Genomic DNA, 8652 nt, shown 5'->3' with positions numbered 1-8652 from the left:
GGTGGTGGTGGTGACGGCAGTAGTGGCAGCATGGTGGTAGCTGCAGCAGCAGTAGCAGTAGTAGTAGTAGTAGTAGTAGTAGTAGTAGTAGTAGTAGTAGTAGTAGTAATGGTAGTAGTAATGGTAGTAGTAGTAGTATTAGAATAGTAAATAGTATGAATAAATGGATGGTGTATAATTAACCAGTAATATGGAACACATTGTAATAAGGATGTTTATGTGCAACTGGCTGCCACTGAAGTCAGCAGAAAAATTTGTTGACTTTGGACATGTCTGCTGCAAAGATGTGTGTTTGTGAACAAATGATGTTTGCAGAACAGAACAGTTTTTTTTCCCCCCTAAATAGAAATGAAATGAAAGTAAACGTAAAAATCTGTACAGAAAAAGTTAAAAGAGTCTCTTTTGCAAAGTCATGTGTGCAATATAGTTGCTATTCATTATTGTGTTGCCAGCTTCTGCTGGGCCATGTTAGCTGCTATTTCTGTTGAAGGAATTTTCCAATGCACTTGATATATTGTATACCTACAGTAAACTGTGAAATATAATCAAGGTGTTTACTGAGTTTTGCTGTCTAGTATATGTGTTGGAATATAATGTGTAGGTTATGGTTGGTAATCAAATCTTTGACTTCACTGTTTAAGGCAGGAAGCAAAACATTGACTAAAATGGTAAAATTGGCACGTATCTGAAGAAATTTTATTCACTGCAAAACTGGTTTCAAGCTGAGAAAACCAAATGGTATATGGAGGTGAAACAAAGGACAAGGCAGCTTGAATAGCTAAACTATTACTATTTTCAGAAGTAAAAGATGAGAGAGAGAGATGAAGTCACTACACAAATGAAAGGCTATAAAAAGATTGAATATTGGCCATTTCACAAACTTTGAGAAGTTCATGATCGACTTCACTCCAGAATTACATTCAAGAGATAAAAAAAAAGTTTCCAAGATGTTGACAGGTAGATGTGACTGCTATTTTAAGCAGGATAAAAGGTGCACCTAAGCTAACAGTGCTCTTAGTGTCATTGCCTGCAGAGGAAAGGATTGCGGTGGTAAGAATTGTATGTGCTGCGACTTTTGCACCCTTTGATCTTTTCTTCTTAAAATATTTGGTGGTTTTAAAGAAAGGAGTTTTTATACACCAGACCCTAACCCCTCCAAGAGAAAACGCCACAGGAAAGTGTTGTGGTTTACACCTCCCTTCACTTTAAGCATTAAAACGCATGTAGGTAAGATATACTTAGCTTAGTAAGCAAATGCTACTCTTGTACAAATAGATTCAGTAATATATATAGAGGCACACTCCGAGGGTTTCTTTTAACCGTGCACCTAATGTAAAAAAGATATTAGTAGGTAGGTCCACACCTGAAACAGAAGCAGGATGCCTATTTAGGGGTAGAAACTATCGTGTGTGAAGCAGAGGTCACAACAACTGAACCAAATGCGCAACTAAACATGCAAAAGTATGTATGAGCACCTGAAGGCCCCTTCAGAACCCAATACAACAACCACAATGCCTCCTTCAACATCCCAGAGAGACGAAATTCCACAACCCTGACCAAGTACATATGGTCATTGAAAGAAACCACCATGGAATGCAACACAAAGTGGAAGATATTGAAGAAATGCAAAGCTTACTTCTATAGCAGCAGGAGGTGCAGATTATGCCTAGCTGAGAAAAGAGCCAAATTAAAGAATGTTCAGCACCCAGGTATCTATCTGAATAGCAGAAGTGAAATTTTTAATCCTCGGCCCACATGTAAAGAAATACATTCTAACATACCTATATGTCTCATTGTGACTATAATCACCAGCTTTCCAAATTTGGCTCTTCCATCATCCACACCTGGGAATCAGCGATGAGTTTGACCAGAACAAACACAAATGCACTCACAGACACATATGTGCCTAACACGGCAGACATTCACCCAATAGTTTCTTTTCAGCCTCACCCGATATAAGCCCTTACACATACAGTACCCCTACACACACTCTATACCCACACAAATACTCTAAAGAATTTAACCAAAACATAAACAAAACACACACAAATACATAGTTACTTATGCAGCCTTTGGGTACCACCCTGCCCACCATAAAACGCTATACATATAGTGCCACTGGACACATTCAAACTACAAGAACACCAACCCCAAAATTTACACACATTTCCAGAAAACTCATCACCTTGCAACACCTCCTGAGGTGGTCGTTTGGTACCGTGGGACATAACTCTTAATTTTACCTTTGTTTAGTCCGTTTTGTCGTCTTTTTCATAGTAACCATAAAACAATGTCTTTTCCCCTCCAACAATAGAGAGTAGTCACCATATTTCATTCCATAACTGCTACCTCTGAAGAGTGCAGGGTTATATAATCAGGCTGCTATCTAACATCACATTAAACCTCTAGTGCGAAACTGATTGGTAAGCTCGGCCATAATGGATATATAATACTGTGCGCTTCGATTAATATATATGTAGAAAATGAAGAACACAAGTGGGATTAACTTGAACACCATCTGAGTTCTTTTATACATTACGTCACACTTAGAACCAACTCTGGGTTGGATCTATGGTTTATATTTGATTTGGTACCCATGTATATATTTATATGTCTGTGTATATTCATACATAGATCGATGTTTGTGTGTATACTACCAAAAACGACAGCTGAGAGTTGCTTTAACGTACTGAGCTCGATACTGAGTACCTGTCATTCCTGACGTTGATATACCTAGATTCTAATGAATCCTTAGCTGTCCTCTGTGTGTGTTAATAGTTGTAACGAACAAAATATATATGCAGTGAGGAAAAAGAATCACTTCTGGACAATTTTTCTGGCAAGCATATAAGAGAACTCTGGACATATTTGAGCTTTATTCTAACCTCACCAGAATAACATTGCCTTCGCCGTATGTACTGAAGTAAGGATGGATGAGTTTCTTAGCAAATGTACAAGATTGTGCACTTGTTTATTTTTAAATGAATCCACATCTTTCACGAATTTTGGTGCGCTTCCAATACGAAAATAAGGCTGTGTAGTTAGTATAATTCGTGTTATAGCGAACGCAAAATGTAGTTTCGCCAAAAATGTTCAGTACACGCGATAGAAATTACTTTTCTGTATGAAATTGAACTCTGTTTTGTTATATTGAGCCATATCAAGTGTGCTAAAATTCATGTTCCTCCATAATCTCTGCTGGAAATCTCATAGTAGTGGACGTTTAAATTCGAAAATTACTGTATACATAGTGAAACGTAACGCAGTAAATTACGTGCATATACACAGGATTTTATGTTAACACATATCTATATTTACACACAGTTAACAGGCATCACAAACATCACCTATATGGAGCCATCAACATCCATACACCCACACACGCCAACGCAAACAGAATCACTCCACTCACACAAACATATATCAACATGTTGTCACACGCAAACCAACAATCAATCGCGACGCCATACGAACGCACAAAATCGTTTCTGCTCCGAAACAGATTACATAAAATATACAAACCTTGAATATGACTGATACTGCTACCTAAGTAAATTCACCGTTAACATTCATTCAAAATATGTGTTAGCTGTGATTTTCCGCCTTCATTAATGTATCCACATGTATACTTTATGCAATAGAATATCACACCACTATACGTACCATCAATATAATCGACCAGAGCTGCATTAACAACACACATTCACTCCAGTAGCGCTTCCCAAACTTATTTCAACATGGAACAGCTTATGTGAGTTTCCGAAAATCAGGAAATCCATACCTATACAATCTGTCCATTCTTATTTCAGTAAGATATTAGATGATGCAAAAGATTTTCAGACAGAAAATTTATTCACATGAAAAAACATTACTTATTTTTTCAAATAGTGAATACTGTTATAATAACATGTTTTTATTAAATCTCACAGAACCCATTTTGGGAAACACTATATTACATACAAGTAGTAGCATACACTTGCGCTTATACATCACCACCGAAGTAATACAGGTGCATGCATACGGCATACATCAATACTCTCGCATTCTCCACTTGTGACTATCATTGTCATTCACAAAACACACAGACAGTCATTTATGCCAACCATATATCATTATAACCATCACACTATGTATCATGATCACCGTCACGCACCATTACTACTCAAGCATTTTGGCCACCACCATATGCCACAACCTCCACTGACGAGGGGGCCTCCACGTGGTCGCCACTAGAAATATATATTCTAAGCTATACATAGGAAAAATTAAAATACGGGATGATCACGACTGGAATGCTTTTAATTATAATTATAAGTCTACTTAATGAGGGTAACATAAGGGCTAAACAACTACTACCTCCTCACAACTGTCAACAATTGATACACAACCACCACTTTATTCCCCCACATACCTCCAGCACTACACCACAGTGCCCCCCCCCCCAACCAATTAATTACATCCATTCCACTTAAATTTGGAATAAAACTGTTTCTGCGTATCGAACACCACCATCACGCATCTTTATTGCCACCACAACCAATCCCAACATTGCTACTCTGCTTGAACTATTACCACTACTACTGCCTACATACTGTGTTACTATCCACCCCCAACATTACCAACACGACTTCACTGTCTTAGATATCGCCATTGTTATTGTAACGGAACATTTGGGGGTGGGTAGATAGATAGATAGATAGATAGGCCAGTAACGTCGTATTGATTCTGAAAACTATTAAAATTATTTGCTTTCATTTACGATTCTGAATATCCTTGCGAAAGGGTGTGAACCAAAGCCAACATTTCCACATTCTAAACAGCTGTCCTTATACTTCGAGCTTTCATTTTTTTTTTCAATAAATAACTGATAAGGCGTTGTTATGGGATCAGCTGTAGAGTGCTGAACTGCTGTTATTTAGACTCAAATCACGCAACAGTTCATTTGTTTTTCTTTTATTCCTCCGGGAGTAAAATTAGATATAATAGCAGTGCGCTGAATGTTGCAAACATGTAAGCTCTCCAGTGCGCTGAGATCGCCAAGTGGTGGAATTTTTGATCACTGCAAATTCATTTAAGTCGCCAACGTCCTTTGGGAAATATTCCAATATTCCAAATACTTTCACCTAAAATGCAGCTCACAAAATAAATAATAGATAAATAAAATAACAAATATAATACGGGTTGTATAATTCACGAACCAGTTTCGATACCAATTTACTTACACTGCGAACGTTTTTTTTCTTCTTTCTTTTACAATATTAGGTGTTCATGCTATTTATCATTTAAAAAAAATTAACGTTTCCTAACTCTTGATATGTTGGTTAGTTATGATTAAAAGTTTTGATTTTGTATAATATACTGACGATAAATCAACCTGGAGAAGTTCACTGCACTCTAGATTATAACTGACTACAGGAATATGTAGGTATGTGCAGAGGCGGATTAACGTAGTAACAAATGCAGTGGACCCCCACATTTTCAAAGGTTCCCCTCTGAATGCGTGCAAGCTGTCAATTCCGACCCAATAATTCTACTGTATTACTTTATATTGCCTTCAACGTTTATAAACAACTGAGTGTTTAAGGCAGATCTCAGAGTATTTCTGAGATCTTATACAATTTAAACAAATTGCAATAACAGATTGAATGGCAACAGTAAATAGACTTAATTTCTGGCGGCAGTAAACTCGTCATACAATGATTGTGCTTTATTATTTTGCTCACAAATACGAACGGTTGACCGAATCAGATTATTATTGATATTAGAACGTCGACCATATTCATTAAATTGATTCAGATTTTTAATCCTGTAGTGTTTATTATTGGCACAATGACCCTCTCGAGATACACAAAACATTAAAATGTTTCTTATTTTTGTAGTTGCTACTTTAACCTGATGCCAGTAAGCTCAATCGTAAGACAAATAACAAGTTTAAAACTGATGTAATCACATTTTCAATATTACGCAAGTACATATTTATATTGCGACAATAGCTTGTTGTGGGAGTGCACTTGTGGGTGTATGTGTGTATCTGTTGCTCACGTTTCGATCTTCAATAAGGATTTGATTTCAAATCATCCCAGGAATCTTTTCGTGAAAAATGTGTGTATGGATGTGGAGGGGAGAGGTTTCTTGGAAATCAAATGATTCACTTTAATACTTCCTTCACTAGAATGATACTTACATATTTATTCGCCCTACATAACCTGTGATGGGGAGATTAGGTCTTTCCTCAGTATGTTATGATATACGTTTCATTTTTTCCCTTTCTTCTTGTTTTGCTTAAATTTGTACACAGGATGAATACTGAAAAATCACTTTCTATTTTCTCTGAAGATTTCTTTTGGGTAAATTTTTTTTCTCATTAAGTAAACATTTTTTTATATTGAACTTTTATCTGTATCACAACAGAATAGGATAGATAATTTTTCACCAACAATACACCGTTAACTAATATAATTAACCATTAAATCTCGACAACTATCGTTTTCTATACATACGTAGAATGGGTTTTAAAGAAACGACTATTCGAAAGAAAATTAGGAAAGGAAGAAGACAAAAGCAATATTGCAAAATAAAACTGCGAATGCAATTAACTGAGAAGGCGATGCGTTGAAATGCTTTTGCGAAACTTAAATAAGATCAATGATATTTGCAATTGAACAAGAATTCCAGTAACCCTTTTTATATGAATACCTGAATGAAGGCGACCTTGTTACAGAATGTGAACGTAATGGAAAACAATTGTACCGAAACTTAAAATGAGACCTGATACCAGTATGCCATTCACCCTTACATACCAGTTTTCAGTTCGAGTGGCTTATACAATGACATACTGAATTACATTATCTCTGAAGTGAAGAAATACGTGCATTATTCTGTTTCATTGGATTTTACACCTTATTTCTTTTATAGGAACCAGCTAATTTTATCTATGCATCTTGTTTCACCATCTGGGCCAGTTGAAAGATGTATGAAGTTCTGGGAAATGGAAAATCATAATGTTAAATCGCTCATTTCAAATTTTCTATAGTATTTTTTTTTATTACATATTCACTAAATTTAACTGGAAAACGCGCTTTTGAATATTGTCAAGAAGCATCATTTTCTTTGAATTTGCTGACGTCTTTTTCTCCAAACTATCGGTGATATCTCTTTTTCCTTGCATTATTTAATAGTGGTTTTTTGCCTGTTGTGAAAAGAATATCAGCTATCAAGTGCTCAGCTTGTGCAGATATTCTTTTACGAAGCTTTTCAGCAATAAAGCAGTGTTGGATGACGTTTCAAATAACAATGATCAGGAGAGGTAGTTGCAACAATAAGCTTGTGGATTACTTTTAATCATAGGAAAGGTGGAAACAGAAATAATAGTCACACTGTGGAATCACCTTAATATTTTCAAGTGGTCAATGTGTCCTTGCAATATTCTGGCCAAGACTTGATCACAGTTTGTGCTCTCTGTAAATTATTGCAGTAATTGTTGAGAAAGCATGTACTATGGCAGTGGAGAGTAGATGAAAATACTACATTTGATAAGACAAAATAAGCACAGTGTTCCCTAGAATTTCCTGTCCATTATGATACAATTAGACCTCTTTTGTTTTCATGTGATGCTTCTCCCTCTGGAATGGGAGCGGTTACATCCTTACATCTGGATATTGTGACTGAATGAAACTATGCTTAGACTGAAAGAGAAATGCCCATTGTTAATTGTGTTAGGTAGTTTCACCCATACCCGTTTGGACAAAAATTTACCACTGTCACCAACCACAAACCCCATTTTTGATTTCTCACCAAAAACAAAATAATTCCCGCCATATATCAACCTATTAAACATTTCGAAACCATTGTTTTATTTTTTTTTTTCTGAACCAGAATGAAATTCCTTAGCCATGATCATACAAGGCTCAGTTCTTTTGTTTAAGTTATAACTGCTTTGAGTCAAAATTGTCAATTTTTCACTCAGAGGTCACTTCATATTTTGATTTGGAACTCCCGTTCCTATATGGTTACACACTAACCTACAATAGACTAGGTAATTTTGAATTTGGGAGGACTTGTCTCATGCAAGAACCATATAAACTGCAACAAATTTGTAGCACATTTTTTATTGGGACTCACAAATGAATATGTGTGCTTATAATAACAGTTTTTGAATGCGAGTTCTGTTGCTCCAATACATGTTTTAGGTTCATCACTGCTGTTTGATTCAACCATGGCACTGTATACTATCGACTTTGCCATCTAGTGGACAATTTTCATGAATTCTATGGATGCATGATCTTTGTTGCTTAGCTATTTGTAACTCTCTTCTATTCAGTTTCACAGCATTATAACCTCTGAAATAACACTCAAAATTCTTGCTAGCTGAAAAAGTAAACTTAACACAGTTCATATATATGCCCTGTGGAAATTGGTGAACTATTAAATTAAGAAATTCTCTAGCATACAGCTAAGTATCCTTCATGCAAATACAAGCCTCCTTGAATTTCATTCTGGTTCAGAGGTAAAAAGAACATTGGCTTTGAAATGTTTAATTAACAGGTTTTATTGATATATGTTAATATGTTTGGGTGCATGTCTGTGTGTGTTTATATGTGTATATGTATACATGAATATATAATTCTGTGTATATATGTGGAGTGTGCACAT

The 8652-nt window shown here is 35.9% G+C and overlaps 1 protein-coding gene across 1 annotated transcript in view; it reads right to left on the bottom strand.

The window, feature by feature from the left end:
- LOC106875077 (E3 ubiquitin-protein ligase MARCHF5) overlaps positions 1 to 3545 on the bottom strand; it is a 75942-nt gene extending 72397 nt beyond the window's left edge. The window contains exon 1 of the mRNA XM_014923045.2: positions 3523 to 3545. The gene's annotated coding sequence lies outside the window, so the exon portion shown is untranslated. The remainder of the gene's footprint in view (positions 1 to 3522) is intronic.
- Between the last annotated feature and the right edge of the window lie 5107 nt (positions 3546 to 8652).

Source organism: Octopus bimaculoides, chromosome 14 (assembly GCF_001194135.2).
Source record: "Octopus bimaculoides isolate UCB-OBI-ISO-001 chromosome 14, ASM119413v2, whole genome shotgun sequence".
NCBI classification, from domain to species: domain Eukaryota; kingdom Metazoa; phylum Mollusca; class Cephalopoda; order Octopoda; family Octopodidae; genus Octopus; species Octopus bimaculoides.
The sequence above is the reverse complement of the archived record's forward strand: the minus strand, read 5'-3'. Positions and strand labels throughout refer to the sequence as shown.